General features: G+C 70.6%; 24 non-coding genes and 6 pseudogenes across 24 annotated transcripts; all 30 read left to right on the forward strand.

The window, feature by feature from the left end:
* The first annotated feature begins 777 nt into the window (after nucleotides 1-777).
* Nucleotides 778-896, forward strand: LOC115347853. Its single transcript, XR_003925663.1, has one exon. It is a non-coding gene; the product is annotated as a 5S ribosomal RNA (ribosomal RNA).
* Nucleotides 897-1571: 675 nt separating this feature from the next.
* Nucleotides 1572-1691, forward strand: LOC115347847. Its single transcript, XR_003925657.1, has one exon. It is a non-coding gene; the product is annotated as a 5S ribosomal RNA (ribosomal RNA).
* Nucleotides 1692-2365: 674 nt separating this feature from the next.
* On the forward strand, nucleotides 2366-2484 carry LOC115347855. The gene has a single exon (XR_003925665.1). It is a non-coding gene; the product is annotated as a 5S ribosomal RNA (ribosomal RNA).
* A 675-nt stretch (nucleotides 2485-3159) lies between these two features.
* LOC115347864 lies at nucleotides 3160-3278 on the forward strand. The gene has a single exon (XR_003925672.1). It is a non-coding gene; the product is annotated as a 5S ribosomal RNA (ribosomal RNA).
* A 962-nt stretch (nucleotides 3279-4240) lies between these two features.
* Nucleotides 4241-4359, forward strand: LOC115347872. Its single transcript, XR_003925673.1, has one exon. It is a non-coding gene; the product is annotated as a 5S ribosomal RNA (ribosomal RNA).
* Nucleotides 4360-5034: 675 nt separating this feature from the next.
* Nucleotides 5035-5153, forward strand: LOC115347815. The gene has a single exon (XR_003925626.1). It is a non-coding gene; the product is annotated as a 5S ribosomal RNA (ribosomal RNA).
* A 905-nt stretch (nucleotides 5154-6058) lies between these two features.
* Nucleotides 6059-6178, forward strand: LOC115347854. The gene has a single exon (XR_003925664.1). It is a non-coding gene; the product is annotated as a 5S ribosomal RNA (ribosomal RNA).
* A 674-nt stretch (nucleotides 6179-6852) lies between these two features.
* LOC115347827 lies at nucleotides 6853-6971 on the forward strand. Its single transcript, XR_003925637.1, has one exon. It is a non-coding gene; the product is annotated as a 5S ribosomal RNA (ribosomal RNA).
* Nucleotides 6972-7646: 675 nt separating this feature from the next.
* LOC115347834 lies at nucleotides 7647-7765 on the forward strand. The gene has a single exon (XR_003925644.1). It is a non-coding gene; the product is annotated as a 5S ribosomal RNA (ribosomal RNA).
* An 809-nt stretch (nucleotides 7766-8574) lies between these two features.
* Nucleotides 8575-8694, forward strand: LOC115347850. Its single transcript, XR_003925660.1, has one exon. It is a non-coding gene; the product is annotated as a 5S ribosomal RNA (ribosomal RNA).
* Nucleotides 8695-9373: 679 nt separating this feature from the next.
* Nucleotides 9374-9492, forward strand: LOC115347835. The gene has a single exon (XR_003925645.1). It is a non-coding gene; the product is annotated as a 5S ribosomal RNA (ribosomal RNA).
* An 806-nt stretch (nucleotides 9493-10298) lies between these two features.
* Nucleotides 10299-10422, forward strand: LOC115347865 (annotated as a pseudogene).
* A 660-nt stretch (nucleotides 10423-11082) lies between these two features.
* LOC115347856 lies at nucleotides 11083-11202 on the forward strand. The gene has a single exon (XR_003925666.1). It is a non-coding gene; the product is annotated as a 5S ribosomal RNA (ribosomal RNA).
* A 677-nt stretch (nucleotides 11203-11879) lies between these two features.
* On the forward strand, nucleotides 11880-11998 carry LOC115347849. Its single transcript, XR_003925659.1, has one exon. It is a non-coding gene; the product is annotated as a 5S ribosomal RNA (ribosomal RNA).
* A 680-nt stretch (nucleotides 11999-12678) lies between these two features.
* Nucleotides 12679-12797, forward strand: LOC115347836. The gene has a single exon (XR_003925646.1). It is a non-coding gene; the product is annotated as a 5S ribosomal RNA (ribosomal RNA).
* A 676-nt stretch (nucleotides 12798-13473) lies between these two features.
* On the forward strand, nucleotides 13474-13592 carry LOC115347837. The gene has a single exon (XR_003925647.1). It is a non-coding gene; the product is annotated as a 5S ribosomal RNA (ribosomal RNA).
* An 821-nt stretch (nucleotides 13593-14413) lies between these two features.
* Nucleotides 14414-14536, forward strand: LOC115347867 (annotated as a pseudogene).
* Nucleotides 14537-15208: 672 nt separating this feature from the next.
* LOC115347838 lies at nucleotides 15209-15327 on the forward strand. The gene has a single exon (XR_003925648.1). It is a non-coding gene; the product is annotated as a 5S ribosomal RNA (ribosomal RNA).
* Nucleotides 15328-16137: 810 nt separating this feature from the next.
* On the forward strand, nucleotides 16138-16256 carry LOC115347839. Its single transcript, XR_003925649.1, has one exon. It is a non-coding gene; the product is annotated as a 5S ribosomal RNA (ribosomal RNA).
* Nucleotides 16257-16930: 674 nt separating this feature from the next.
* LOC115347840 lies at nucleotides 16931-17049 on the forward strand. The gene has a single exon (XR_003925650.1). It is a non-coding gene; the product is annotated as a 5S ribosomal RNA (ribosomal RNA).
* An 809-nt stretch (nucleotides 17050-17858) lies between these two features.
* On the forward strand, nucleotides 17859-17977 carry LOC115347841. Its single transcript, XR_003925651.1, has one exon. It is a non-coding gene; the product is annotated as a 5S ribosomal RNA (ribosomal RNA).
* Nucleotides 17978-18658: 681 nt separating this feature from the next.
* LOC115347843 lies at nucleotides 18659-18777 on the forward strand. The gene has a single exon (XR_003925653.1). It is a non-coding gene; the product is annotated as a 5S ribosomal RNA (ribosomal RNA).
* Nucleotides 18778-19591: 814 nt separating this feature from the next.
* On the forward strand, nucleotides 19592-19710 carry LOC115347844. Its single transcript, XR_003925654.1, has one exon. It is a non-coding gene; the product is annotated as a 5S ribosomal RNA (ribosomal RNA).
* A 684-nt stretch (nucleotides 19711-20394) lies between these two features.
* LOC115347858 lies at nucleotides 20395-20515 on the forward strand. Its single transcript, XR_003925668.1, has one exon. It is a non-coding gene; the product is annotated as a 5S ribosomal RNA (ribosomal RNA).
* Nucleotides 20516-21060: 545 nt separating this feature from the next.
* LOC115347863 lies at nucleotides 21061-21177 on the forward strand (annotated as a pseudogene).
* Nucleotides 21178-22002: 825 nt separating this feature from the next.
* Nucleotides 22003-22121, forward strand: LOC115347861. The gene has a single exon (XR_003925671.1). It is a non-coding gene; the product is annotated as a 5S ribosomal RNA (ribosomal RNA).
* Nucleotides 22122-22790: 669 nt separating this feature from the next.
* Nucleotides 22791-22910, forward strand: LOC115347851. Its single transcript, XR_003925661.1, has one exon. It is a non-coding gene; the product is annotated as a 5S ribosomal RNA (ribosomal RNA).
* A 1208-nt stretch (nucleotides 22911-24118) lies between these two features.
* Nucleotides 24119-24237, forward strand: LOC115347871 (annotated as a pseudogene).
* A 1457-nt stretch (nucleotides 24238-25694) lies between these two features.
* On the forward strand, nucleotides 25695-25817 carry LOC115347866 (annotated as a pseudogene).
* Nucleotides 25818-26610: 793 nt separating this feature from the next.
* On the forward strand, nucleotides 26611-26729 carry LOC115347869 (annotated as a pseudogene).
* The last annotated feature ends 505 nt before the right edge of the window (nucleotides 26730-27234 follow it).

Consider the following 27234-nt stretch of genomic DNA (forward strand, 5'->3'; position numbering starts at 1 on the left):
CGTTTTCTCGCTGCGGTGGTGCGGGTGGGGTGTTGCGGAGGGGCAGGTGTGTGCGGGGGAGGGCGGGGGTCGTGGTGGTGGGGCAGGTGTGCTTTGCGATTGTCTGGCGCTCTGCTCTGTGGGTGGGTGGGGGCTGCGGTGTGGGGTGGGAGCGTGGCTGTGCTTAGGCGAGAGGAGTTGCGGTGTGGGGCGGGCGGGCAGGTGTGCGTGGGGATGTGTAGAGGTGATGCTGGGGGTCGTCGTGGTGGGGCAGCTGTGGGTGGGCGTTGCCTGCTGCCCCCCTGCGTGGGGCCGTAGCGTGGGGTGGAGCGTGGTGCCGGTGAGCCGAGGGGCCTCTTTGGGGGGCAGGGGTGCGTGGGGACGTGAGCGGGTGGTGCTGGGGGGTCGTCGTGGTGGGGCAGGTGTGGGTGGGTGGTGCCTGCTGCCCCCCTGCGTGGGGTGGAGCGTGGTGCCGGTGAGCCGAGGGGCCTCTCTGCGGGGCAGGGGTGCGTGGGGACGTGAGCGGGTGGTGCTGGGGGTCGTCGTGGTGGGGCAGGTGTGGGTGGGTGGTGCCTGCTGCCCCCCTGCGTGGGGTGGAGCGTGGTGCCGGTGAGCCGAGGGGCCTCTCTGCGGGGCAGGGGTGCGTGGGGACGTGAGCGGGTGGTGTGGGGGTCATCGTGTTGGGGCAGGTGTGTGTCGTAGATGCGTGCCGCCGCTGTGCGTGGGTCGGTGGGGCTGTAGCGTGGGGTGGGAGCGTGGTTCTGGTCCCCCGAGAGGGCTCTTGGCGGGGACAGGGCTGCCTACGGCCATACCACCCTGAGAACGCCCGATCTCGTCTGATCTCGGAAGCTAAGCAGGGTCGGGCCCGGTTAGTACTTGGATGGGAGACCGCCTGGGAATACCGGGTGCTGTAGGCTTTTGCCCTTGGCGGGGGCCGCGGGCCGGCCCCCGTTTTCTCGCTGCGGTGGTGCGGGTGGGGTGTTGCGGAGGGGCAGGTGTGTGCGGGGGAGGGCGGGGGTCGTGGTGGTGGGGCAGGTGTGCTTTGCGATTGTCTGGCGCTCTGCTCTGTGGGTGGGTGGGGGCTGCGGTGTGGGGTGGGAGCGTGGCTGTGCTTAGGCGAGAGGAGTTGCGGTGGGGCGGGCGGGCAGGTGTGCGTGGGGATGTGTAGAGGTGATGCTGGGGGCTCGTCGTGGTGGGGCAGGTGTGGGTGGGCGTTGCCTGCTGCCCCCCTGCGTGGGGCCGTAGCGTGGGGTGGAGCGTGGTGCCGGTGAGCCGAGGGGCCTCTCTGCGGGGCAGGGGTGCGTGGGGATGTGAGCGGGTGGTGCTGGGGGTCGTCGTGGTGGGGCAGGTGTGGGTGGGTGGTGCCTGCTGCCCCCCTGCGTGGGGTGGAGCGTGGTGCCGGTGAGCCGAGGGGCCTCTCTGCGGGGCAGGGGTGCGTGGGGACGTGAGCGGGTGGTGTGGGGGGTCATCGTGTTGGGGCAGGTGTGTGTCGTAGATGCGTGCCGCCGCTGTGCGGTGGGTCGTTGGGGCTGTAGCGTGGGGTGGGAGCGTGGTTCTGGTCCCCCGAGAGGGCTCTTGGCGGGGACAGGGCTGCCTACGGCCATACCACCCTGAGAACGCCCGATCTCGTCTGATCTCGGAAGCTAAGCAGGGTCGGGCCCGGTTAGTACTTGGATGGGAGACCGCCTGGGAATACCTGGGTGCTGTAGGCTTTTGCCCTTGGCGGGGGCCGCGGGCCGGCCCCGTTTTCTCGCTGCGGTGGTGCGGGTGGGGTGTTGCGGAGGGGCAGGTGTGTGCGGGGGAGGGCGGGGGTCGTGGTGGTGGGGCAGGTGTGCTTTGCGATTGTCTGGCGCTCTGCTCTGTGGGTGGGTGGGGCTGCGGTGTGGGGTGGGAGCGTGGCTGTGCTTAGGCGAGAGGAGTTGCGGTGGGGCGGGCGGGCAGGTGTGCGTGGGGATGTGTAGAGGTGATGCTGGGGGTCGTCGTGGTGGGGCAGGTGTGGGTGGGCGTTGCCTGCTGCCCCCCTGCGTGGGGCCGTAGCGTGGGGGTGGAGCGTGGTGCCGGTGAGCCGAGGGGCCTCTCTGCGGGGCAGGGGTGCGTGGGGACGTGAGCGGGTGGTGCTGGGGGTCGTCGTGGTGGGGCAGGTGTGGGTGGGTGGTGGTGCCTGCTGCCCCCCTGCGTGGGGTGGAGCGTGGTGCCGGTGAGCCGAGGGGCCTCTCTGCGGGGCAGGGGTGCGTGGGGACGTGAGCGGGTGGTGTGGGGGTCATCGTGTTGGGGCAGGTGTGTGTCGTAGATGCGTGCCGCCGCTGTGCGTGGGTCGTTGGGGCTGTAGCGTGGGGTGGGAGCGTGGTTCTGGTCCCCCGAGAGGGCTCTTGGCGGAGACAGGGCTGCCTATGGCCATACCACCCTGAGAACGCCCGATCTCGTCTGATCTCGGAAGCTAAGCAGGGTCGGGCCCGGTTAGTACTTGGATGGGAGACCGCCTGGGAATACCGGGTGCTGTAGGGTTTTGCCCTTGGCGGGGGCCGCGGGCCGGCCCCCGTTTTCTCGCTGCGGTGGTGCGGGTGGGGTGTTGCGGAGGGGCAGGTGTGTGCGGGGGAGGGCGGGGGTCGTGGTGGTGGGGCAGGTGTGCTTTGCGATTGTCTGGCGCTCTGCTCTGTGGGTGGGTGGGGCTGCGGTGTGGGGTGGGAGCGTGGCTGTGCTTAGGCGAGAGGAGTTGCGGTGGGGCGGGCGGGCAGGTGTGCGTGGGGATGTGTAGAGGTGATGCTGGGGGGTCGTCGTGGTGGGGCAGGTGTGGGTGGGCGTTGCCTGCTGCCCCCCTGCGTGGGGCCGTAGCGTGGGGGTGGAGCGTGGTGCCGGTGAGCCGAGGGGCCTCTCTGCGGGGCAGGGGTGCGTGGGGATGTGAGCGGGGTGGTGCTGGGGGTCGTCGTGGTGGGGCAGGTGTGGGTGGGTGGTGCCTGCTGCCCCCCTGCGTGGGGTGGAGCGTGGTGCCGGTGAGCCGAGGGGCCTCTCTGCGGGGCAGGGGTGCGTGGGGACGTGAGCGGGTGGTGTGGGGGGTCATCGTGTTGGGGCAGGTGTGTGTCGTAGATGCATGCCGCCGCTGTGCGTGGGTCGTTGGGGCTGTAGCGTGGGGTGGGAGCGTGGTTCTGGTCCCCCGAGAGGGCTCTTGGCGGGGACAGGGCTGCCTACGGCCATACCACCCTGAGAACGCCCGATCTCGTCTGATCTCGGAAGCTAAGCAGGGTCGGGCCCGGTTAGTACTTGGATGGGAGACCGCCTGGGAATACCGGGTGCTGTAGGCTTTTGCCCTTGGCAGGGGCCGCGGGCCGGCCCCCGTTTTCTCGCTGCGGTGGTGCGGGTGGGGTGTTGCGGAGGGGCAGGTGTGTGCGGGGGAGGGCGGGGGGTCGTGGTGGTGGGGCAGGTGTGCTTTGCGATTGTCTGGCGCTCTGCTCTGTGGGTGGGTGGGGCTGCGGTGTGGGGTGGGAGCGTGGCTGTGCTTAGGCGAGAGGAGTTGCGGTGGGGCGGGGCGGGCAGGTGTGCGTGGGGATGTGTAGAGGTGATGCTGGGGGTCGTCGTGGTGGGGCAGGTGTGGGTGGGCGTTGCCTGCTGCCCCCCTGCGTGGGGCCGTAGCGTGGGGTGGAGCGTGGTGCCGGTGAGCCGAGGGGCCTCTCTTGGGGGCAGGGGTGCGTGGGGGACGTGAGCGGTGGTGCTGGGGGTCGTCGTGGTGGGGCAGGTGTGGGGTGGGTGGTGCCTGCTGCCCCCCTGCGTGGGGTGGAGCGTGGTGCCGGTGAGCCGAGGGGCCTCTTTGGGGGGCAGGGGTGCGTGGGGACGTGAGCGGGTGGTGCTGGGGGTCGTCGTGGTGGGGCAGGTGTGGGTGGGCGTTGCCTGCTGCCCCCCTGCGTGGGGCCGTAGCGTGGGGTGGAGCGTGGTGCCGGTGAGCCGAGGGGCCTCTCTGCGGGGCAGGGGTTGCGTGGGGACGTGAGCGGGTGGTGCTGGGGGTCGTCGTGGTGGGGCAGGTGTGGGTGGGGTGGTGCCTGCCTGCCCCCCTGCGTGGGGGTGGAGCGTGGTGCCGGTGAGGCCGAGGGGCCTCTCTGCGGGGCAGGGGTGCGTGGGGACGTGAGCGGGTGGTGTGGGGGGTCATCGTGGTGGGGCAGGTGTGTGGTCGTAGATGCGTGCCGCCGCTGTGCGTGGGTCGTTGGGGCTGTAGCGTGGGGTGGGAGCGTGGTTCTGGTCCCCCGAGAGGGCTCTTGGCGGGGACAGGGCTGCCTACGGCCATACCACCCTGAGAACGCCCGATCTCGTCTGATCTCGGAAGCTAAGCAGGGTCGGGCCCGGTTAGTACTTGGATGGGAGACCGCCTGGGAATACCGGGTGCTGTAGGCTTTTGCCCTTGGCGGGGGCCGCGGGCCGGCCCCCGTTTTCTCGCTGCGGTGGTGCGGGTGGGGTGTTGCGGAGGGGCAGGTGTGTGCGGGGGAGGGCGGGGGTCGTGGTGGTGGGGGCAGGTGTGCTTTGCGATTGTCTGGCGCTCTGCTCTGTGGGTGGGTGGGGCTGCGGTGTGGGGTGGGAGCGTGGCTGTGCTTAGGCGAGAGGAGTTGCGGTGGGGCGGGCGGGCAGGTGTGCGTGGGGATGTGTAGAGGTGATGCTGGGGGGGCGTCGTGGTGGGGCAGGTGTGGGTGGGCGTTGCCTGCTGCCCCCCTGCGTGGGGCCGTAGCGTGGGGTGGAGCGTGGTGCCGGTGAGCCGAGGGGCCTCTCTGCGGGGGCAGGGGTGCGTGGGGATGTGAGCGGGTGGTGCTGGGGGTCGTCGTGGTGGGGGCAGGTGTGGGTGGGTGGTGCCTGCTGCCCCCCTGCGTGGGGTGGAGCGTGGTGCCGGTGAGCCGAGGGGCCTCTCTGCGGGGCAGGGGTGCGTGGGGACGTGAGCGGGTGGTGTGGGGGGTCATCGTGTTGGGGCAGGTGTGTGTCGTAGATGCGTGCCGCCGCTGTGCGTGGGTCGTTGGGGCTGTAGCGTGGGGTGGGAGCGTGGTTCTGGTCCCCGAGAGGGCTCTTGGCGGGGACAGGGCTGCCTACGGCCATACCACCCTGAGAACGCCCGATCTCGTCTGATCTCGGAAGCTAAGCAGGGTCGGGCCCGGTTAGTACTTGGATGGGAGACCGCCTGGGAATACCGGGTGCTGTAGGCTTTTGCCCTTGGCAGGGGGCCGCGGGCCGGCCCCCGTTTTCTCGCTGCGGTGGTGCGGGTGGGGGTGTTGCGGAGGGGCAGGTGTGTGCGGGGGAGGGCGGGGGTCGTGGTGGTGGGGCAGGTGTGCTTTGCGATTGTCTGGCGCTCTGCTTCTGTGGGGGGGGGGGGCTGCGGTGTGGGGGGGGAGCGTGGCTGTGCTTAGGCGAGAGGAGTTGCGGTGGGGCGGGCGGGCAGGTGGTGCGTGGGGATGTGGTTAGAGGTGATGCTGGGGGTCGTCGTGGGGGGGCAGGGGTGGGTGGGCGTTGCCTGCTGCCCCCCTGCGTGGGGCCCGTGGCGTGGGGGGGAGCGTGGTGCCGGTGAGGCCGAGGGGCCTCTTTGGGGGGCAGGGGTGCGTGGGGACGTGAGCGGGTGGTGCTGGGGGTCGTCGTGGTGGGGGCAGGTGTGGGTGGGTGGTGCCTGCTGCCCCCCTGCGTGGGGTGGAGCGTGGTGCCGGTGAGCCGAGGGGCCTCTTTGGGGGGGCAGGGGTGCGTGGGGGACGTGAGCGGGTGTGTCTGGGGGTCGTCGTGGTGGGGCAGGGTGTGGGTGGTGGTGCCTTGCTGCCCCCTGCGTGGTGGTGGGAGCGTGGTTGCCGGTTGAGTCCGAGGTGCCTCTCTGCGTGGGCTAGGGGTGCGTGGGGATGTGGGAATGCTGCCCCCCTGCGGGGGTGGAGCGTGGTGCCGGTGAGCGAGGGGCCTCTCTGCGGGGCAGGGGTGCGTGGGGACGTGAGCGGTGGTGTGGGGGTCATCGTGTTGGGCAGGTGTGTGTCCGTAAGATGCGTGCCGCCGCTGTGCGTGGGTCGTTGGGCTGGAGCGTGGGTGGGAGCGTGGTTCTGGTCCCCCGAGAGGGCTCTTGGCGGGGGACAGGGCTGCCTACGGCCATACCACCCTGAGAACGCCCGATCTCGTCTGATCTCGGAAGCTAAGCAGGGTTCGGGCCCGGTTAGTACTTGGATGGGAGACCGCCTGGGAATACCGGGTGCTGTAGGCTTTTGCCCTTGGCGGGGGCCGCGGGCCGGCCCCCGTTTCTCGCTGCGGTGGTGCGGGTGGGGGTGTTGCGGAGGGGGCAGGTGTGTGCGGGGAGGGAGCGGTGGTCGTTGGTGGTGGGGCAGGTGTGCTTTGCGATTGTCTGGCGCTCTGCTCTGTGGGTGGGTGGGGCTGCGGTGTGGGGTGGGAGCGTGGCTGTGCTCAGGCGAGAGGAGTTGCGGTGGGGCGGGCGGGCAGGTGTGCGTGGGGATGTGTAGAGGTGATGCTGGGGGTCGTCGTGGTGGGGCAGGTGTGGGTGGGCGTTGCCTGCTGCCCCCCTGCGTGGGGCCGTAGCGTGGGGTGGAGCGTGGTGCCGGTGAGCCGAGGGGCCTCTCTGCGGGGCAGGGGTGCGTGGGGACGTGAGCGGGTGGTGCTGGGGGTCGTCGTGGTGGGGCAGGTGTGGGTGGGTGGTGCCTGCTGCCCCCCTGCGTGGGGTGGAGCGTGGTGCCGGTGAGCCGAGGGGCCTCTCTGCGGGGCAGGGGTGCGTGGGGACGTGAGCGGGTGGTGTGGGGGTCATCGTGTTGGGGCAGGTGTGTGTCGTAGATGCGTGCCGCCGCTGTGCGTGGGTCGGTGGGGCTGTAGCGTGGGGTGGGAGCGTGGTTCTGGTCCCCCGAGAGGGCTCTTGGCGGGGACAGGGCTGCCTACGGCCATACCACCCTGAGAACGCCCGATCTCGTCTGATCTCGGAAGCTAAGCAGGGTCGGGCCCGGTTAGTACTTGGATGGGAGACCGCCTGGGAATACCGGGTGCTGTAGGCTTTTGCCCTTGGCGGGGGGCCGCGGGCCGGCCCCCGTTTTCTCGCTGCGGTGGTGCGGGTGGGGTGTTGCGGAGGGGCAGGTGTGTGCGGGGGAGGGCGGGGGGTCGTGGTGGTGGGGCAGGTGTGCTTTGCGATTGTCTGGCGCTCTGCTCTGTGGGTGGGTGGGGCTGCGGTGTGGGGGGGGGAGCGTGGCTGTGCTCAGGCGAGAGGAGTTGCGGTGGGGCGGGGCGGGCAGGTGTGCGTGGGGATGTGTAGAGGTGATGCTGGGGGTCGTCGTGGTGGGGCAGGTGTGGGTGGGCGTTGCCTGCTGCCCCCCTGCGTGGGGCCGTAGCGTGGGGTGGAGCGTGGTGCCGGTGAGCCGAGGGGCCTCTCTGCGGGGCAGGGGTGCGTGGGGACGTGAGCGGGTGGTGCTGGGGGTCGTCGTGGTGGGGCAGGTGTGGGTGGGTGGTGCCTGCTGCCCCCCTGCGTGGGGTGGAGCGTGGTGCCGGTGAGCCGAGGGGCCTCTCTGCGGGGCAGGGGTGCGTGGGGACGTGAGCGGGTGGTGTGGGGGTCGTCGTGTTGGGGCAGGTGTGTGTCGTAGATGCGTGCCGCCGCTGTGCGTGGGTCGTTGGGGCTGTAGCGTGGGGTGGGAGCGTGGTTCTGGTCCCCCGAGAGGGCTCTTGGCGGGGACAGGGCTGCCTACGGCCATACCACCCTGAGAACGCCCGATCTCGTCTGATCTCGGAAGCTAAGCAGGGTCGGGCCCGGTTAGTACTTGGATGGGAGACCGCCTGGGAATACCGGGTGCTGTAGGCTTTTGCCCTTGGCGGGGGCCGCGGGCCGGCCCCCGTTTTCTCGCTGCGGTGGTGCGGGTGGGGTGTTGCGGAGGGGCAGGTGTGTGCGGGGGGAGGGCGGGGGTCGTGGTGGTGGGGCAGGTGTGCTTTGCGATTGTCTGGCGCTCTGCTCTGTGGGTGGGTGGGGCTGCGGTGTGGGGTGGGAGCGTGGCTGTGCTTAGGCGAGAGGAGTTGCGGTGGGGCGGGCGGGCAGGTGTGCGTGGGGATGTGTAGAGGTGATGCTGGGGTCGTCGTGGTGGGGCAGGTGTGGGTGGGCGTTGCCTGCTGCCCCCCTGCGTGGGGCCGTAGCGTGGGGTGGAGCGTGGTGCCGGTGAGCCGAGGGGCCTCTTTGGGGGGCAGGGGTGCGTGGGGACGTGAGCGGGTGGTGCTGGGGGTCGTCGTGGTGGGGCAGGTGTGGGTGGGTGGTGCCTGCTGCCCCCCTGCGTGGGGTGGAGCGTGGTGCCGGTGAGCCGAGGGGCCTCTCTGCGGGGCAGGGGTGCGTGGGGACGTGAGCGGGTGGTGCTGGGGGTCGTCGTGGTGGGGCAGGTGTGGGTGGGTGGTTGCCTGCTGCCCCCTGCGTGGGTGGAGCGTGGTGCCGGTGAGCCGAGGGGGCCTCTCTGGCGGGGCAGGGGTGCGTGGGGACGTGAGCGGGTGGTGTGGGGGTCATCGTGTTGGGGCATGTGTGTGTCGTAGATGCGTGCCGCCGCTGTGCGTGGGTCGTTGGGGGCTGTAGCGTGGGGTGGGAGCGTGGGTTCTGGTCCCCCGAGAGGGCTCTTGGCGGGGACAAGGGCTGCCTACGGCCATACCACCCTGAGAACGCCCCGATCTCGTCTGATCTCGGAAGCTAAGCAGGGTCGGGCCCGGTTAGTACTTGGATGGGAGACCGCCTGGGAATACCGGGTGCTGTAGGCTTTTGCCCTTGGCGGGGGCCGCGGGCCGGCCCCCGTTTCCCTCGCTGGCGGTGGTGCGGGTGGGGTGTTGCGGAGGGGCAGGTGTGGTGCGGGGGAGGGCGGGGGGTCGTGGTGGTGGGGCAGGTGTGCTTTGCGATTGTCTGGCGCTCTGCTCTGTGGGTGGGTGGGGCTGCGGGTGTGGGGTGGGGAGCGTGGCTGTGCTTGGGCGAGAGGAGTTGCGGTGGGGCGGGGCGGGCAGGTGTGCGTGGGGATGTGTAGAGGTGATGCTGGGGGTCGTCGTGGTGGGGCAGGTGTGGGTGGGCGTTGCCTGCTGCCCCCTGCGTGGGGCCGTAGCGTGGGGTGGAGCGTGGTGCCGGTGAGCCGAGGGGCCTCTCTGCGGGGCAGGGGTGCGTGGGGACGTGAGCGGGTGGTGCTGGGGGTCGTCGTGGTGGGGCAGGTGTGGGGTGGGTGGTGCCTGCTGCCCCCCTGCGTGGGGTGGAGCGTGGTGCCGGTGAGCCGAGGGGCCTCTCTGCGGGGCAGGGGTGCGTGGGGACGTGAGCGGGTGGTGTGGGGGTCATCGTGTTGGGGGCAGGTGTGTGTCGTAGATGCGTGCCGCCGCTGTGCGTGGGTCGTTGGGGCTGTAGCGTGGGGTGGGAGCGTGGTTCTGGTCCCCCGAGAGGGCTCTTGGCGGGGACAGGGCTGCCTACGGCCATACCACCCTGAGAACGCCCGATCTCGTCTGATCTCGGAAGCTAAGCAGGGTCGGGCCCGGTTAGTACTTGGATGGGAGACCGCCTGGGAATACCGGGTGCTGTAGGCTTTTGCCCTTGGCGGGGGCCGCGGGCCGGCCCCCGTTTTCTCGCTGCGGTGGTGCGGGTGGGGTGTTGCGGAGGGGCAGGTGTGTGCGGGGGAGGGCGGGGGTCGTGGTGGTGGGGCAGGTGTGCTTTTGCGATTGTCTGGCGCTCTGCTCTGTGGGTGGGTGGGGCTGCGGTGTGGGGGTGGGAGCGTGGCTGTGCTTAGGCGAGAGGAGTTGCGGTGGGGCGGGCGGGCAGGTGTGCGTGGGGATGTGTAGAGGTGATGCTGGGGGTCGTCGTGGTGGGGCAGGTGTGGGTGGGCGTTGCCTGCTGCCCCCCTGCGTGGGGGCCGTAGCGTGGGGGTGGAGCGTGGTGCCGGTGAGCCGAGGGGCCTCTTGGGGGGCAGGGGTGCGTGGGGACGTGAGCGGGTGGTGCTGGGGGTCGTCGTGGTGGGGCAGGTGTGGGTGGGTGGTGCCTGCTGCCCCCCCTGCGTGGGGTGGAGCGTGGTGCCGGTGAGCCGAGGGGCCTCTCTGCGGGGGCAGGGGTGCGTGGGGACGTGAGCGGGTGGTGCTGGGGTCGTCGTGGTGGGGCAGGTGTGGTGGGTTGGTGCCTGCTGCCCCCCTGCGTGGGGGGAGCGTGGTGCGGTGAGCCGAGGGGCCTCTCTGCGGGGCAGGGGGTGCGTGGGGACGTGAGCGGGTGGTGTGGGGGTCATCGTGTTGGGGCAGGTGTGGGTCGTAGATGCGTGCCGCCGCTGTGCGTGGGTCGGTGGGGCTGTAGCGTGGGGTGGGAGCGTGGTTCTGGTCCCCGAAGGGCTCTTGGCGGGGACAGGGCTGCCTACGGCCATACCACCCTGAGGAACGCCCGATCTCGTTCTCGATTCTCGGAAAGCTAAGCAGGGTCGGGCCCGGTTAGTACTTGGATGGGAGACCGCCTGGGAATACCGGGTGCTGTAGGCTTTTGCCCTTGGCGGGGGCCGCGGGCCGGCCCCCGTTTTCTCGCTGCGGTGGTGCGGGTGGGTGTTGCGGAGGGCAGGTGTGTGTCGGGGGGGAGGGCGGGGGTCGTGGTGGTGGGGGCTGGTGTGCTTGTGCGATTGTCTGGCGCTCTGCTCTGTGGTTGGGTGGGGCTGCGGTGTGGGGTGGGAGCGTGGCTGTGCTTAGGCGAGAGGAGTTGCGGGGGGGCGGGCGGGCAGGTGTGCGTGGGGGATGTGTAGAGGTGATGCTGGGGGTCGTCTGGTGGGCAGGTGTGGGTGGGCGTTGCCTGCTGCCCCCCTGCGTGGGGGGCCGTAGCGTTAGTCGTGTGCCGGTGAGCCGAGGGCCGTCTCTTCTGGGCAGGGTGCGTGGATGAGCGGTGGTGCTGGGGGTCGTCGTGGGGGGCAGGTGTGGGTGGGTGGTGCCTGCTGCCCCCTCGTGGGGTGGAGCGTGGTGCCGGTGAGCCGAGGGGCCTCTCTGCGGGCAGGTGTGCGTGGGGACGTGAGCGGGTGGTGTTGGGGTCTCGTGGTTGGGGCAGGTGTGTGTCCGTAGATGCGTGCCGCCGCTGTGCGTGGGTCGTTGGGGCTGTAGCGTGGGGTGGGAGCGTGGTTCTGGTCCCCCGAGAGGGCTCTTGGCGGGGACAGGGCTGCCTACGGCCATACCACCCTGAGAACGCCCGATCTCGTCTGATCTCGGAAGCGAAGCAGGGTCGGGCCCGGTTAGTACTTGGATGGGGAGACCGCCTGGGAATACCGGGTGCTGTAGGCTTTTGCCCTTGGCGGGGGCCGCGGGCCGGCCCCCGTTTTCTCGCTGCGGTGGTGCGGGTGGGGTGTTGCGGAGGGGCAGGTGTGTGCGGGGGAGGGCGGGGGTCGTGGTGGTGGGGCAGGTGTGCTTTGCGATTGTCTGGCGCTCTGCTCTGTGGGTGGGTGGGGGCTGCGGTGTGGGGGTGGGAGCGTGGCTGTGCTCAGGCGAGAGGAGTTGCGGTGGGGCGGGCGGGCAGGTGTGCGTGGGGATGTGTAGAGGTGATGCTGGGGGTCGTCGTGGTGGGGCAGGTGTGGGTGGGCGTTGCCTGCTGCCCCCCTGCGTGGGGCCGTAGCGTGGGGTGGAGCGTGGTGCCGGTGAGCCGAGGGGGCCTCTCTGCGGGGCAGGGGTGCGTGGGGACGTGAGCGGGTGGGTGCTGGGGGTCGTCGTGGTGGGGCAGGTGTGGGTGGGTGGTGCCTGCTGCCCCCCTGCGTGGGGTGGAGCGTGGTGCCGGTGAGCCGAGGGGCCTCTCTGCGGGGCAGGGGTGCGTGGGGACGTGAGCGGGTGGTGTGGGGGGTCATCGTGTTGGGGCAGGTGTGTGTCGTAGATGCGTGCCGCCGCTGTGCGTGGGTCGTTGGGGGCTGTAGCGTGGGGTGGGAGCGTGGTTCTGGTCCCCCGAGAGGGCTCTTGGCGGGGACAGGGCTGCCTACGGCCATACCACCCTGAGAACGCCCGATCTCGTCTGATCTCGGAAGCTAAGCAGGGTCGGGCCCGGTTAGTACTTGGATGGGAGACCGCCTGGGAATACCGGGTGCTGTAGGGTTTTGCCCTTGGCGGGGGCCGCGGGCCGGCCCCCGTTTTCTCGCTGCGGTGGGGCGGGGTGGGGGTGTTGCGGAGGGGCAGGTGTGTGCGGGGGAGGGCGGGGGTCGTGGTGGTGGGGCAGGTGTGCTTTGCGATTGTCTGGCGCTCTGCTCTGTGGGTGGGGTGGGGCTGCGGTGTGGGGTGGGAGCGTGGCTGTGCTTAGGCGAGAGGAGTTGCGTGGGGGCGGGCGGGCAGGTGTGCGTGGGGATGTGTAGAGGTGATGCTGGGGGTCGTCGTGGTGGGGCAGGTGTGGGTGGGCGTTGCCTGCTGCCCCCCTGCGTGGGGCCGTAGCGTGGGGGTGGAGCGTGGTGCCGGTGAGCAGAGGGGCCTCTTTGGGGGGCAGGGGTGCGTGGGGACGTGAGCGGGTGGTGCTGGGGGTCGTCGTGGTGGGGCAGGTGTGGGTGGGTGGTGCCTGCTGCCCCCCTGCGTGGGGTGGAGCGTGGTGCCGGTGAGCCGAGGGGCCTCTCTGCGGGGCAGGGGTGCGTGGGGACGTGAGCGGGTGGTGCTGGGGGGGGTCATCGTGTTGGGGCAGGTGTGTGTCGTAGATGCGTGCCGCCGCTGTGCGTGGGTCGTTGGGGGCTGTAGCGTGGGGTGGGAGCGTGGTTCTGGTCCCCCGAGAGGGCTCTTGGCGGGGACAGGGCTGCCTACGGCCATACCACCCTGAGAACGCCCGATCTCGTCTGATCTCGGAAGCTAAGCAGGGTCGGGCCCGGTTAGTACTTGGATGGGAGACCGCCTGGGAATACCGGGTGCTGTAGGCTTTTGCCCTTGGCGGGGGCCGCGGGCCGGCCCCCGTTTTCTCGCTGCGGTGGTGTGGGTGGGTGTTGCGGAGGGGCAGGTGTGTGCGGGGGAGGGCGGGGGTCGGGGTGGTGGGGCAGGTGTGCTTTGCGATTGTCTGGCGCTCTGCTCTGTGGGTGGGTGGGGGCTGCGGTGTGGGGTGGGAGCGTGGCTGTGCTTAGGCGAGAGGAGTTGCGGTGGGGGCGGGCGGGCAGGTGTGCGTGGGGATGTGTAGAGGTGATGCTGGGGGTCGTCGTGGTGGGGCAGGTGTGGGTGGCGTTGCCTGCTGCCCCCCTGCGTGGGGCCGTAGCGTGGGGTGGAGCGTGGTGCCGGTGAGCCGAGGGGCCTCTTTGGGGGGCAGGGGTGCGTGGGGACGTGAGCGGGTGGTGCTGGGGGTCGTCGTGGTGGGGCAGGTGTGGGTGGGTGGTGCCTGCTGCCCCCCTGCGTGGGGTGGAGCGTGGTGCCGGTGAGCCGAGGGGCCTCTTCTGCGGGGGCAGGGGTGCGTGGGGACGTGAGCGGGTGGTGTGGGGGTCATCGTGTTGGGGCAGGTGTGTGTCGTAGATGCGTGCCGCCGCTGTGCGTGGGTCGTTGGGGCTGTAGCTGTGGGGTGGGAGCGTGGTTTCTGGTCCCCCGAGAGGGCTCTTGGCGGGGACAAGGGCTGCCTACGGCCATACCACCCTGAGAACGCCCGATCTCGTCTGATCTCGGAAGCTAAGCAGGGTCGGGCCCGGTTAGTACTTGGATGGGAGACCGCCTGGGAATACCGGGTGCTGTAGGCTTTTGCCCTTGGCGGGGGCCGCGGGCCGGCCCCCGTTTTCTCTCGCTGCGGTGGTGCGGGTGGGGTGTTGCGGAGGGGCAGGTGTGTGCGGGGGGAGGGGGGGGGGTCGTGGTGGTGGGGCAGGTGTGCTTTGCGATTGTCTGGCGCTCTGCTCTGTGGGTGGGTGGGGCTGCGGTGTGGGGTGGGAAGCGTGGCTGTGCTTAGGCGAGAGGAGTTGCGGTGGGGCGGGGCGGGCAGGTGTGCGTGGGGATGTGTAGAGGTGATGCTGGGGGTCGTCGTGGTGGGGCAGGTGTGGGTGGGGCGTTGCCCGCTGCCCCCCTGCGTGGGGCTGTAGCGTGGGGTGGAGCGTGGTGCCGGTGAGCCGAGGGGCCTCTTTGGGGGGCAGGGGTGCGTGGGGACGTGAGCGGGTGGTGCTGGGGGTCGTCGTGGTGGGGCAGGTGTGGGTGGGTGGTGCCTGCTGCCCCCCTGCGTGGGGGTGGAGCGTGGTGCCGGTGAGCCGAGGGGCCCTCTCTGCGGGGCAGGGGTGCGTGGGGACGTGAGCGGGTGGTGCTGGGGGTCGTCGTGGTGGGGCAGGTGTGGTGGGTGGTTGCCTGCTGCCCCCCTGCGTGGGGTGGAAGCGTGGTGCCGGTGAGCCGAGGGGCCTCTCTCTCTGCGGGGCAGGGGTGCGTGGGGACGTGAGCGGGTGGTGTGGGGGTTCATCGTGTTGGGGCAGGTGTGTGTCGTAGATGCGTTGCCGCCGCTGTGCGTGGTCGTTGGGGGCTGTAGCGTGGGGTGGGAGCGTGGTTCTGGTCCCCCGAGAGGGCTCTTGGCGGGGACAGGGCTGCCTACGGCCATACCACCCCTGAGAACGCCCGATTCTCGTCTGATCTCGGAAGCTAAGCAGGGTCGGGCCCGGTTAGTAAACTTGGATGGGAGACCGCCTGGGAATACCGGGTGGTGTAGGCTTTTGCCCTTGGCGGGGGCCGCGGGGCCGGCCCCCGTTTTCTCGCTGCGGTGGTGCGGGTGGGGTGTTGCGGAGGGGCAGGTGTGTGCGGGGGAGGGCGGGGGTCGTGGTGGTGGGGCAGGTGTGCTTTGCGATTGTCTGGCGCTCTGCTCTGTGGGTGGGTGGGGCTGCGGTGTGGGGTGGGAGCGTGGCTGTGCTTAGGCGAGAGGAGTTGCGGTGGGGCGGGCGGGCAGGTGTGCGTGGGGATGTGTAGAGGTGATGCTGGGGGTCGTCGTGGTGGGGCAGGTGTGGGTGGGCGTTGCCTGCTGCCCCCTGCGTGGGGCCGTAGCGTGGGGTGGAGCGTGGTGCCGGTGAGCCGAGGGGCCTCTTCTGGGGGGCAGGGGTGCGTGGGGACGTGAGCGGGTGGTGCTGGGGGTCGTCGTGGTGGGGCAGGTGTGGGTGGGTGGTGCCTGCTGCCCCCCTGCGTGGGGTGGAGCGTGGTGCCGGTGAGCCGAGGGGCCTCTCTGCGGGGCAGGGGTGCGTGGGGACGTGAGCGGGTGGTGTGGGGGTCGTCGTGTTGGGGCAGGTGTGTGTCGTAGATGCGTGCCGCCGCTGTGCGTGGGTCGTTGGGGCTGTAGCGTGGGGTGGGAGCGTGGTTCTGGTCCCCCGAGAGGGCTCTTGGCGGGGACAGGGCTGCCTACGGCCATACCACCCTGAGAACGCCCGATCTCGTCTGATCTCGGAAGCTAAGCAGGGTCGGGCCCGGTTAGTACTTGGATGGGAGACCGCCTGGGAATACCGGGTGCTGTAGGCTTTTGCCCTTGGCGGGGGCCGCGGGCCGGCCCCCGTTTTCTCGCTGCGGTGGTGCGGGTGGGGTGTTGCGGAGGGGCAGGTGTGTGCGGGGGAGGGCGGGGGTCGTGGTGGTGGGGCAGGTGTGCTTTGCGATTGTCTGGCGCTCTGCTCTGTGGGTGGGTGGGGCTGCGGTGTGGGGTGGGAGCGTGGCTGTGCTTAGGCGAGAGGAGTTGCGGTGGGGCGGGCGGGCAGGTGTGCGTGGGGATGTGTAGAGGTGATGCTGGGGCTCGTCGTGGTGGGGCAGGTGTGGGTGGGCGTTGCCTGCTGCCCCCCTGCGTGGGGCCGTAGCGTGGGGTGGAGCGTGGTGCCGGTGAGCCGAGGGGCCTCTTTGGGGGGCAGGGGTGCGTGGGGACGTGAGCGGGTGGTGCTGGGGGTCGTCGTGGTGGGGCAGGTGTGGGTGGGTGGTGCCTGCTGCCCCCCTGCGTGGGGTGGAGCGTGGTTGCCGGTGAGCCGAGGGGCCTCTCTGCGGGGCAGGGGTGCGTGGGGACGTGAGCGGGTGGTGCTGGGGGTCGTCGTGGTGGGGGGCAGGTGTGGGTGGGTGGTGCCTGCTGCCCCCCTGCGTGGGGTGGAGCGTGGTGCCGGTGAGCCGAGGGGCCTCTCTGCGGGGCAGGGGTGCGTGGGGACGTGAGCGGGGTGGTGTGGGGGTCATCGTGTTGGGGCAGGTGGTGTGTCGTAGATGCGTGCCGCCGCTGTGCGTGGGTCGTTGGGGCTGTAGCGTGGGGTGGGAGCGTGGTTCTGGTCCCCCGAGAGGGCTCTTGGCGGGGACAGGGCTGCCTACGGCCATACCACCCTGAGAACGCCCGATCTCGTCTGATCTCGGAAGCTAAGCAGGGTCGGGCCCGGTTAGTACTTGGATGGGAGACCGCCTGGGAATACCGGGTGCTGTAGGCTTTTGCCCTTGGCGGGGGCCGCGGGCCGGCCCCCGTTTTCCTCGCTGCGGTGGTGCGGGTGGGGTGTTGCGGAGGGGCAGGTGTGTGCGGGGGAGGGCGGGGGTCGTGGTGGTGGGGCAGGTGTGCTTTGCGATTGTCTGGCGCTCTGCTCTGTGGGTGGGTGGGGCTGCGGTGTGGGGTGGGAGCGTGGCTGTGCTTAGGCGAGAGGAGTTGCGGTGGGGCGGGCGGGCAGGTGTGCGTGGGGATGTGTAGAGGTGATGCTGGGGGTCGTCGTGGTGGGGCAGGTGTGGGTGGGCGTTGCCTGCTGCCCCCCTGCGTGGGGCCGTAGCGTGGGGTGGAGCGTGGTGCCGGTGAGCCGAGGGGCCTCTCTGCGGGGCAGGGGTGCGTTGGGGACGTGAGCGGGTGGTGCTGGGGGTCGTCGTGGTGGGGCAGGTGTGGGTGGGTGGTGCCTGCTGCCCCCCTGCGTGGGGTGGAGCGTGGTGCCGGTGAGCCGAGGGGCCTCTCTGCGGGGCAGGGGTGCGTGGGGACGTGAGCGGGTGGTGTGGGGGTCATCGTGTTGGGGGCAGGTGTGTGTCGTAGATGCGTGCCGCCGCTGTGCGTGGGTCGTTGGGGCTGTAGCGTGGGGTGGGAGCGTGGTTCTGGTCCCCCGAGAGGGCTCTTGGCGGGGACAGGGCTGCCTACGGCCATACCACCCTGAGAACGCCCGATCTCGTCTGATCTCGGAAGCTAAGCAGGGTCGGGCCCGGTTAGTACTTGGATGGGAGACCGCCTGGGAATACCGGGTGCTGTAGGCTTTTGCCCTTGGCGGGGGCCGCGGGCCGGCCCCCGTTTTCTCGCTGCGGTGGTGCGGGTGGGGTGTTGCGGAGGGGCAGGTGTGTGCGGGGGAGGGCGGGGGTCGTGGTGGTGGGGCAGGTGTGCTTTGCGATTGTCTGGCGCTCTGCTCTGTGGGTGGGTGGGGCTGCGGTGTGGGGTGGGAGCGTGGCTGTGCTTAGGCGAGAGAGGAGTTGCGGTGGGGCGGGCGGGCAGGTGTGCGTGGGGATGTGTAGAGGTGATGCTGGGGGTCGTCGTGGTGGGGCAGGTGTGGGTGGGCGTTGCCTGCTGCCCCCCTGCGTGGGGCCGTAGCGTGGGGTGGAGCGTGGTGCCGGTGAGCCGAGGGGCCTCTTTGGGGGGCAGGGGTGCGTGGGGACGTGAGCGGGTGGTGCTGGGGGGTCGTCGTGGTGGGGCAGGTGTGGGTGGGTGGTGCCTGCTGCCCCCCTGCGTGGGGTGGAGCGTGGTGCCGGTGAGCCGAGGGGCCTCTCTGCGGGGCAGGGGTGCGTGGGGACGTGAGCGGGTGGTGCTGGGGGTCGTCGTGGTGGGGCAGGGTGTTGGGTGGGTGGTGCCTGCTGCCCCCCTGCGTGGGGTGGAGCGTGGTGCCGGTGAGCCGAGGGGCCTCTCTGCGGGGCAGGGGTGCGTGGGGACGTGAGCGGGTGGTGGTGGGGGTCATCGTGTTGGGGCAGGTGTGTGTCGTAGATGCGTGCCGCCGCTGTGCGTTGGTCGTTGGGCTGTAGCGTGGGGTGGGAGCGTGGTTCTGGTCCCCCGAGAGGGCTCTTGGCGGGACAAGGCTGCCTACGGCCATACCACCCTGAGAACGCCCGATCTCGTCTGATCTCGGAAGCTAAGCAGGGTCGGGCCCGGTTAGTACTTGGATGGGAGACCGCCTGGGAATACCGGGTGCTGTAGGCTTTTGCCCTTGGCGGGGGCCGCGGGCCGGCCCCCGTTTTCTCGCTGCGGTGGTGCGGGTGGGGTGTTGCGGAGGGGCAGGTGTGTGCGGGGGAGGGCGGGGGGTCGTGGTGGTGGGGCAGGTGTGCTTTGCGATTGTCTGGCGCTCTGCTCTGTGGGTGGGTGGGGCTGCGGTGTGGGTTGGGAGCGTGGCTGTGCTTGGCGAAGGAGTTGCGGTGGGGGCGGCGGGCAGGTGTGCGTGGGGATGTGTAGAGTGTGATGCTGGGGCTCGTCGTGGTGGGGCAGGTGTGGGGTGGGCGTTGCCTGCTGCCCCCCTGCGTGGGGCCGTAGCGTGGGGTGGAGCGTGGTGCCGGTGAGCCGAGGGGCCCTTCTGGGGGGCAGGGTTGCGTGGGGACGTGAGCGGGTGGTGCTGGGGTCGTCGTGGTGGGGCAGGTGTGGGTGGGTGGTGCCTGCTGCCCCCCTGCGTGGGGTGGAGCGTGGTGCCGGTGAGCCGAGGGGCCTCTCTGCGGGGCAGGGTGCGTGGGGACGTGAGCGGGGTGGTGTGGGGGGTGTGTGGGGGTCATCGTGTGTTGGGGCAGGTGTGTGTCGTATGCGTGCCGCCGCTGTGCGTGGTCGTTGGGGGCTTTAGCTGGGGTGGGAGCGTGGTTCTGGTCCCCCGAGAGGGCTCTTGGCGGGGACAGGGCTGCCTACGGCCATACCACCCTGAGAACGCCCGATCTCGTCTGATCTCGGAAGCTAAGCAGGGTCGGGCCCGGTTAGTACTTGGATGGGAGACCGCCTGGGAATACCGGGTGCTGTAGGCTTTTGCCCTTGGCGGGGGCCGCGGGCCGGCCCCCGTTTTCTCTCGCTGCGGTGGTGCGGGTGGGGTGTTGCGGAGGGGCAGGTGTGTGCGGGGGAGGGCGGGGGGTCGTGGTGGTGGGGCAGGTGTGCTTTGCGATTGTCTGGCGCTCTGCTCTGTGGGTGGGTGGGGCTGCGGTGTGGGGTGGGAGCGTGGCTGTGCTTAGGCGAGAGGAGTTGCGGTGGGGCGGGCGGGCAGGTGTGCGTGGGGATGTGTAGAGGTGATGCTGGGGGGTCGTCGTGGTGGGGCAGGTGTGGGTGGGCGTTGCCTGCTGCCCCCCTGCGTGGGGCCGTAGCGTGGGGTGGAGCGTGGTGCCGGTGAGCCGAGGGGCCTCTTTGGGGGGCAGGGGTGCGTGGGGATGTGAGCGGGTGGTGCTGGGGGTCGTCGTGGTGGGGCAGGTGTGGGTGGGTGGTGCCTGCTGCCCCCCTGCGTGGGGTGGAGCGTGGTGCCGGTGAGCCGAGGGGCCTCTCTGCGGGGCAGGGGTGCGTGGGGACGTGAGCGGGTGGTGCTGGGGGTCGTCGTGGTGGGGGCAGGTGTGGGTGGGTGGTGCCTGCTGCCCCCCTGCGTGGGGTGGAGCGTGGTGCCGGTGAGCCGAGGGGCCTCTCTGGGGGGGCAGGGGTGCGTGGGGACGTGAGGCGGGTGGTGTGGGGGTCATCGTGTTGGGGGCAGGTGTGTGTCGTAGATGCGTGCCGCCGCTGTGCGTGGGTCGTTGGGGCTGTAGCGTGGGGTGGGAGCGTGGTTCTGGTCCCCCGAGAGGGCTCTTGGCGGGGACAGGGGCTGCCTACGGCCATACCACCCTGAGAACGCCCGATCTCGTCTGATCTCGGAAGCTAAGCAGGGTCGGGCCCGGTTAGTACTTGGATGGGAGACCGCCTGGGAATACCGGGTGCTGTAGGCTTTTGCCCTTGGCGGGGGCCGCGGGCCGGCCCCCGTTTTCTCGCTGCGGTGGTGCGGGTGGGGTGTTGCGGAGGGGCAGGTGTGTGCGGGGGAGGGCGGGGGTCGTGGTGGTGGGGCAGGTGTGCTTTGCGATTGTCTGGCGCTCTGCTCTGTGGGTGGGTGGGGGCTTGCGGGTGTGGGTGGGAGCGTGGCTGTGCTTAGGCGAGAGGAGTTGCGGTGGGGCGGGGCGGGCCAGGTGTGCGTGGGGATGTGTAGAGGTGATGCTGGGGGCTCGTTCGTGGGGGGGCAGGTGTGGGTGGGCGTTGCCTGCTGCCCCCCTGCGTGGGGCCGTAGCGTGGGGTGGAGCGTGGTGCCGGTGAGCCGAGGGGCCTCTTTGGGGGGCAGGGGTGCGTGGGGACGTGAGGCGGGTGGTGGTGCTGGGGGTCGTCGTGGTGGGGCAGGTGTGGGTGGGTGGTGCCTGCTGCCCCCCTGCGTGGGGTGGAGCGTGGTGCCGGTGAGCCGAGGGGCCTCTCTGCGGGGGCAAGGGGTGCGTGGGGACGTGAGCGGGTGGTGTGGGGGTCATCGTGTTGGGGCAGGTGTGTGTCGTAGATGCGTGCCGCCGCTGTGCGTGGGTCGTTGGGGCTGTAGCGTGGGGGTGGGAGCGTGGTTCTGGTCCCCCGAGAGGGCTCTTGGCGGGGACAGGGCTGCCTACGGCCATACCACCCTGAGAAACGCCCGATCTCGTCTGATCTCGGAAGCTAAGCAGGGTCGGGCCCGGTTAGTACTTGGATGGGAGAACCGCCTGGGAATACCGGGTGCTGTAGGCTTTTGCCCTTGGCGGGGGCCCGCGGGCCGGCCCCCGTTTTCTCGCTGCGGTGGTGCGGGGTGGGGTGTTGCGGAGGGGCAGGTGTGTGCGGGGGAGGGCGGGGGTCGTGGTGGTGGGGCAGGTGTGCTTTGCGATTGTCTGGCGCTCTGCTCTGTGGGTGGGTGGGGCTGCGGTGTGGGGTGGGAGCGTGGCTGTGCTTAGGCGAGAGGAGTTGCGGTGGGCGGGCGGGCAGGTGTGCGTGGGATGTGTAGAGGTGATGCTGGGGGTCGTCGTGGTGGGGCAGGTGTGGGGTGGGCGTTGCCTGCTGCCCCCCTGCGTGGGGCCGTAGCGTGGGGTGGAGCGTGGTGCCGGTGAGCCGAGGGGCCTCTTTGGGGGGCAGGGGTGCGTGGGGACGTGAAGCGGGTGGTGCTGGGGGTCAGTCGTGTTGTGGGGGCAGTGTGTGTTCGTAGATGCGTGCCGCCGCTGTGGCTTGGGTCGTTTGGGGCTGTAGCGTGGGGGTGGAGCGTGGTTCTGGTCCCCCGAGAGGGCTCTTGGCGGGACAGGGCTGCCTAGGCCATACCACCCTGAGAACGCCCGATCTCGTCTGATCTCGGAAGCTAAGCAGGGTCGGGCCCGGTTAGTACTTGGATGGGAGACCGCCTGGAATACCGGGTGCTGTAGGCTTTGCCCTTGGGGGGCCGCGGGCCGGCCCCCGTTTTCTTCCTCGCTGCGGGTGGTGCGGGTGGGGGTGTTGCGGAGGGGCAGGTGTGTGCGGGGGGAGGGGCGGGGGGGTCGTGGTTGGTGGTGGCAGGTGTGCTTTTGCGAGTGTCTGGCGCTCTGCTCTGTGGGTGGGGTGGGGCTGCGGTGTGGGGTGGGGAGCGTGGCTGTGCTTAGGCGAGAGGAGTTGCGGTGGGGGCGGGGGGGGGGCAGGTGTGCGTGGGGATGTGTAGAGGTGATGCTGGGGGCTCGTCGTGGTGGGGTCAGGGTGGGTGGGCGTTGCCTCTGCCCCCCTGCGTTGGTCCGTAGCGTGGGGTGGAGCGTGGTGCCGGTGAGCCGAGGGGCCTCTTTGGGGGGCAGGGGTGCGTGGGGATGTGAGCGGGTGGGGCTGGGGGGTCGTCCGTGGTGGGGCAGTGTGGGTGGGTGGTGCCTGCTGCCCCCCTGCGTGGGGTGGAGCGTGGTGCCGGTGAGCCGAGGGGCCTCTCTGCGGGGCAGGGGTGCGTGGGGACGTGAGCGGGTGGTGCTGGGGGTCGTCGTGGTGGGGCAGGTGTGGGTGGGCGTTGCCTGCTGCCCCCCTGCGTGGGGTGGAGCGTGGTGCCGGTGAGCCGAGGGGCCTCTCTGCGGGGCAGGGGTGCGTGGGGACGTGAGCGGGTTGGTGTGGGGGTCATCGTGTTGGGGCAGGTGTGTGTCGTAGATGCGTGGCCGCCGCTGTGCGTGGGTCGTTGGGGGCTGTAGCGTGGGGTGGGAGCGTGGTTCTGGTCCCCCGAGAGGGCTCTTGGCGGGGACAGGGCTGCCTACGGGCCATACCACCCTGAGAACGCCCGATCTCGTCTGATCTCGGAAGCTAGCAGGGTCGGGCCCGGTTAGTACTTGGATGGGAGACCGCCTGGGAATACCGGGTGCTGTAGGCTTTTGCCCTTGGCGGGGGCCGCGGCCGGCCCCCGTTTTCTCGCTGCGGTGGTGCGGGTGGGGGTGTTGCGGAGGGGGCAGGTGTGTGCGGGGGAGGGCGGGGGTCGTGGTGGTGGGGCAGGTGTGCTTTGCGATGTCTGGCGCTCTGCTCTGTGGTGGGTGTGGGGCTGCGTGTGGGGTGGGAGCGTGGCTGTGCTCAGGCGAGAGGAGTTGCGGTGGGGCGGGCGGGCAGGTGTGCGTGGGGATGTGTAGAGGTGATGCTGGGGGTCGTCGTGGTGGGGCAGGTGTGGGGGGCGTTGCCTGCTGCCCCCCTGCGTGGGGGCCGTAGCTGGGTGGAGCCGTGGTTGCCGGTGAGCCGAGGGGCCTCTCTTTCGTGGCAGGGTGGCGTGGGACGTGAGCGGGTGGTTGCTGGGGGTCGTCGTGGTGGGGCAGGTGTGGGTGGGTTGGTGCCTGCTGCCCCCCTGCGTGGGGTGGAGCGTGGTGCCGGTGAGCCAGGGGCTCTCTGCGGGCAGGGTGCGTGGGGACGTGAGCGGGTGGCTGTGGGGGTCAGTCTGTTGGGGCAGTGTGTGTCGTAGTGCGTGCCGCCGCCTGTGCGTGGGTCTTGGGGCTGTAGCGTGGGGTGGGAGCGTGGTTCTGGTCCCCCGAGAGGGGCTCTTGGCGGGGACAGGGCTGCCTACGGCCATACCACCCTGAGAACGCCCGATCTCGTCTGATCTCGGAAGCTAAGCAGGGTCGGGGCCCGGTTAGTACTTGGATGGGAGACCGCCTGGGAATACCGGGTGCTGTAGGCTTTTTGCCCTTGGCGGGGGCCGCGGGCCGGCCCCCGTTTTCCTCGCTGCGGTGGTGGCGGGTGGGGTGTTGCGGAGGGGCAGGTGTGTGCGGGGGAGGGCGGGGGTCGTGGTGGTGGGGCAGGTGGTGCTTTGCGATTGTCTGGCGCTCTGCTCTGTGGGTGGGTGGGGCTGCGGTGGGGGGGTGGGAGCGGGCTGTGCTTAGGCGAGAGGAGTTGCGGTGGGGCGGGCGGGCAGGTGTGCGTGGGGATGTGTAGAGGTGATGCTGGGGGGTCGTCGTGGTGGGGCAGGTGTGGGTGGGGGCGTTGCCTGCTGCCCCCCTGCGTGGGGCCGTAGCGGGGGTGGAGCTGGTGCCTGTGGACCGAGGGGCCTCTTTGGGGGGCAGGGGTTGCGTGACTTGACCGGGTGGTGCTGGGGGTCGTCGTGTTGGGGCAGGTTTTTGTGAGATGTGGCCGCCCTGTGCTGGTCGTTGGGCTGTAGCGCGTGGGGTGGGAGCGTGGTCTCTGGTCCCCCGCGAGGGCTCCCCTTGGCGAGCAGGGCTGGTTGCACTATGGCCATGACCAGCCACCCTGAGAACGCCCGATCTCGTCTGGATCTCGTAAGCTCAAGCAGAGGCCGGGCCCCGGTTAGTAACTTGGATGGGAGACCGCCTGGGATACCGGGTGCTGTAGGTTTTTGCCCTTGGCGGGGGGCCGGCGGGCCGGCCCCCGTTTTCCTCGCTGGTCGGTGGTGCGGGTGGGGTGTTTTGCGGAGGGGCAGGTGTGTGCGGGGGAGGGCGGGGTCGTGGTTGGTGGGGCAGGTGTGCTTTGCGATTGTCTGGGCGCTCTGCTCTTGTGGGTGGGTGGGGCTGCGGTTTGGGGGTGGGAGCGTGGCTGTGCTTAGGCGGAGGAGTTGCGTGGGGGCGGGCGGGCAGGTGTGCGTGGGGATGTGTAGAGGTGATCGGGGGTCGTCGTGTGGGCATGTGTTGGGTGGCGTTTGCTGCTGTCCCCCTGCGTGGCCGTAGCGTGGGGGGGAGCGTGGTGCCGGTGAGCCGAGGGGCCTCTTTGGGGCAGGGGTGCGTGGGGACGGAGGGTGTGTGGGGGTCATCGTGTGGGGCAGGTTGTGTGTCGGTAATGCTTTCCGCCGCTGTGCGTGGGTCGTTGGGGCTGTAGCGTGGGTTGTGGAGCGTGTTGCCTGGTCCCCCGAGAGGGCTCTTGGCGGGGACAGGGCTGGCCTACGGCATACCACCCTGATAAACGCCCGATCGTCGTCTGATCCGAATCTAAGCAGGGTCGGGCCCGGTTTAGTACTTGGATGGGAGACCGCCTGGGAATACCGGGTGCTGTAGGCTTTTGCCCTGGCGGGGGCCGCGGGCCGGCCCCCGTTTTCCTCTCGCTGCGGTGGTGCGGGTGGGGTGTTGCGGAGGGGCAGGTGTGTGCGGGGGAGGGCGGGGGTCGTGGTGGTGGGGCAGGTGTGCTTTGCGATTGTCTGGCGCTCTGCTCTGTGGGTGGGTGGGGCTGCGGTGTGGGGTGGGAGCGTGGCTGTGCTAGGCGAGAGGAGTTGCGGTGGGGCGGGCGGCGGGCAGGTGTGCGGTGGGGATGTGTAGAGGTGATGCTGGGGGTCGTCGTGGTGGGGCAGGTGTGGGTGGGGCGTTGCCCTGCTGCCCCCCTGCGTGGGGCCGTAGCGTGGGGTGGAGCGTGGTGCCGGTGAGCCGAGGGGCCTCTCTGGGGGGGCAGGGGTGCGTGGGGACGTGAGCGGGTGGTGCTGGGGGTCGTCGTGGTGGGGCAGGTGTGGGGGTGGGTGGTGCCTGCTGCCCCCCTGCGGGGGGTGGAGCGTGGTGCCGGTGAGCGGGGGGCTCTCTGCGGGGCAGGGGTGCGTGGGACGTGATGTCGGGGTGGTGTGGGGGGTCATCGTGTTTGGGGCAGGTGTGTTGTCGTAGATCGTGCCGCGCTGTGCGTGGTCGTTGGGGGCTGTAGCGTGGGGGTGGGAGCGTGGTCTGTCCCCCGAGAGGGCTCTTGGGGGGACAAGGCTGCCTACGGCCATACCACCCTTGAACGCCGATCCTCGTCTGATCTCGGAAGCTAAGCAGGGTCGGCCCGGTTAGTACTTGGATTGGAGACCGCCTGGGATACCGGTGCTGTAGGCTTTTGCCCTTGGCGGGGCCCGGGGCCGCCCCCGTTTTTCTCGCTGCGGTGGTGCGGGTGGGGTGTTGCGGAGGGCGCAGTTGTGTTGCGGTGGGAGGCGGGGGTCGTGGTGGTGGGCAGGTGTGCTTTGCGATTGTCTGGCGTCTCTGCTCTGTGGTGGGTGGGCTGCGGTGTGTGGGTGGGAGCGTGGCTGTGCTTAGGCGAGAGGAGTTGCGGTGGGGCGGGCGGGCAGGTTGGCGTTGGGGATTTGAACGGATTGGGCGTCGTGGTGGGGCAGGTGTGTGGGTGGGCGTTGCCTGCTGCCCCCCTGCGTGGGGCCGTATCGTGGGTGGAGCGTGGTGCCGGTGAGCCAGGGGCCTCTCTGGGGGCAGGGTGCGTGGGGACGTGAGCGGGTGGTGCTGGGGTGGTCGTCGTGGTGGGCAGTGTGGGTGGGTGGTGCCTGCTGCCCCCCTGCGTGGGGTGGAGCTGGTGCCGGTGAGCCGAGGGGCCTCTCTGCGGTGCAGGGGTGCGTGGTGGACGTGATGCGGGTGGTGTGGGGGTCATCGTGTTGGGGCAGGTGTGTTCGTAGAGCGTGCCGCCGCTGTGCGTGGGGTGTTGGGGCTGTAGCGTGGGTGGGAGCGGGTTCTGGGTCCCCCGAGAGGGGCTCTTGGCGGGACAGGGGCTTGCCTACGGCGGCATACCCACCCTGCGAGACGCCCGATCTCGTCTGATCTCGGAAGCTAAGCAGGGTCGGGCCCGGTTAGTACTTGGATGGGAGACCGCCTGGGAATACCGGGTGCTGTAGGCTTTTTGCCCTTGGCGGGGGCCGCGGGCCGGCCCCGTTTTCTCTTGCTGCGGTGGTGCGGGTGGGGTGTTTGCGAGGGGCAGGTGTGTGCGGGGGAGGGCGGGGGTCGTGGTGTGGGGCAGGTGTGCTTTGCGATTGTCTGGCCTCTTGCTCTGTGGGTGGGTGGGGCTGCGTGTGGGGTGGGAGCGTGGCTGTGCGTAGGCGAGAGGAGTTGCGGTGGGGCGGGCGGGCAGGTGTGCGTGGGATGTGTAGAGGTGATGCTGGGGGTCGTCCGTGGTGGGCAGTGTGGGTGGGGCTTGCCTGCTGCCCCCCTGCGTGGGGCCGTAGCGTGGGGTGGAGCGTGGTGCCGGTGAGCCGGGGGTCTTTGGGGGCAGGGTTCTGTGGGGGATGAGCGGGGTGGTGCTGGGGTCCGTGGTGTGGGCAGGTTGGGTGGTGGTGCCTGCTGCCCCCCTGCGTGCGGTGAGTCGTGTGCCGGTGAGGCCGAGGGGCCTCTCTGCGGGGCAGGGGTGCGTGGGGACGTGGCGGGTGGTGTCTGGGGTCGTCGTGGTGGTGGCAGGTTGTGGGTGGGTGTGCCTGCTCCCCCGCGTGGGGTGGAGCGTGGTGCCTGGTGAGCCGAGGGGCCTCTCTCTGCGGGGCAGGGGTGCGTGGGGACGTGAGCGGGGTTGTGTGGGGTCTCGTTGTTGGGGCAGGTTGTGTCGTAGATGGCGTGCCGCCGCTGTGCGTGGTCGTTGGGGCTGTAGCGTGGGGTGGGAGCGTGGTTCTGTCCCCCGAGAGGGCTCTTGGCCGGGACGGGCTGTCCTACGCCATACCACCTCGAGAACGCCCGATCTCGTCTTATCTCGGAAGCTAAGCAGGGGTCGGGCCCGGTTAGTACTTGGATGGGAGACCGCCTGGGAATACCGGGTGCGGTAGGGTTTTGCCCTTGGCGGGGGCCGCGGGCCGGCCCCCGTTTTCCCTCGCTGCGGTGGTTGCGGGGTGGGTGGTTGCGGAGGGGCAAGGTGTGTGCGGGGGAGGGCGGGGTGCGTGGTGTTGTGGGGCAGGTGTGCTTTGCGATTGTCTGGCGCTCTGCTCTGTGGGTGGGTGGCTGCGGTGGGGGTGGAGCGTGGCTGTGTCTTAGGCGAGAGGAGTTGCGGTGGGGCGGGCGGCAGGTGTGCGTGGGGATGTGTAGAGTGTGGCGGGGGTCCGTGGTGGGGCAGTGTGGGTGGGCGTTCCGCTGCCCCCCTGCGTGGGGCCGTAGCGTGGGGGGACGTGGTGCCGGTGGGCCGAGGGCCTCTTGGGGGCAGGGTTCTTGTGGGACGTGAGGCGGGTGGTGCTGGGTCGTCGTGGTGGGGCAGGTGTGGGGTGGGCGTGGCCTGCTGCCCCCCTGCGTGGGGTGGAGCGTGGTGCCGGTGAGCCAGGGGCCTCTCTGCGGGGCCGGGGG

Source organism: Aquila chrysaetos, chromosome 10 (genome assembly GCF_900496995.4).
Source record: "Aquila chrysaetos chrysaetos chromosome 10, bAquChr1.4, whole genome shotgun sequence".
NCBI classification, from domain to species: domain Eukaryota; kingdom Metazoa; phylum Chordata; class Aves; order Accipitriformes; family Accipitridae; genus Aquila; species Aquila chrysaetos.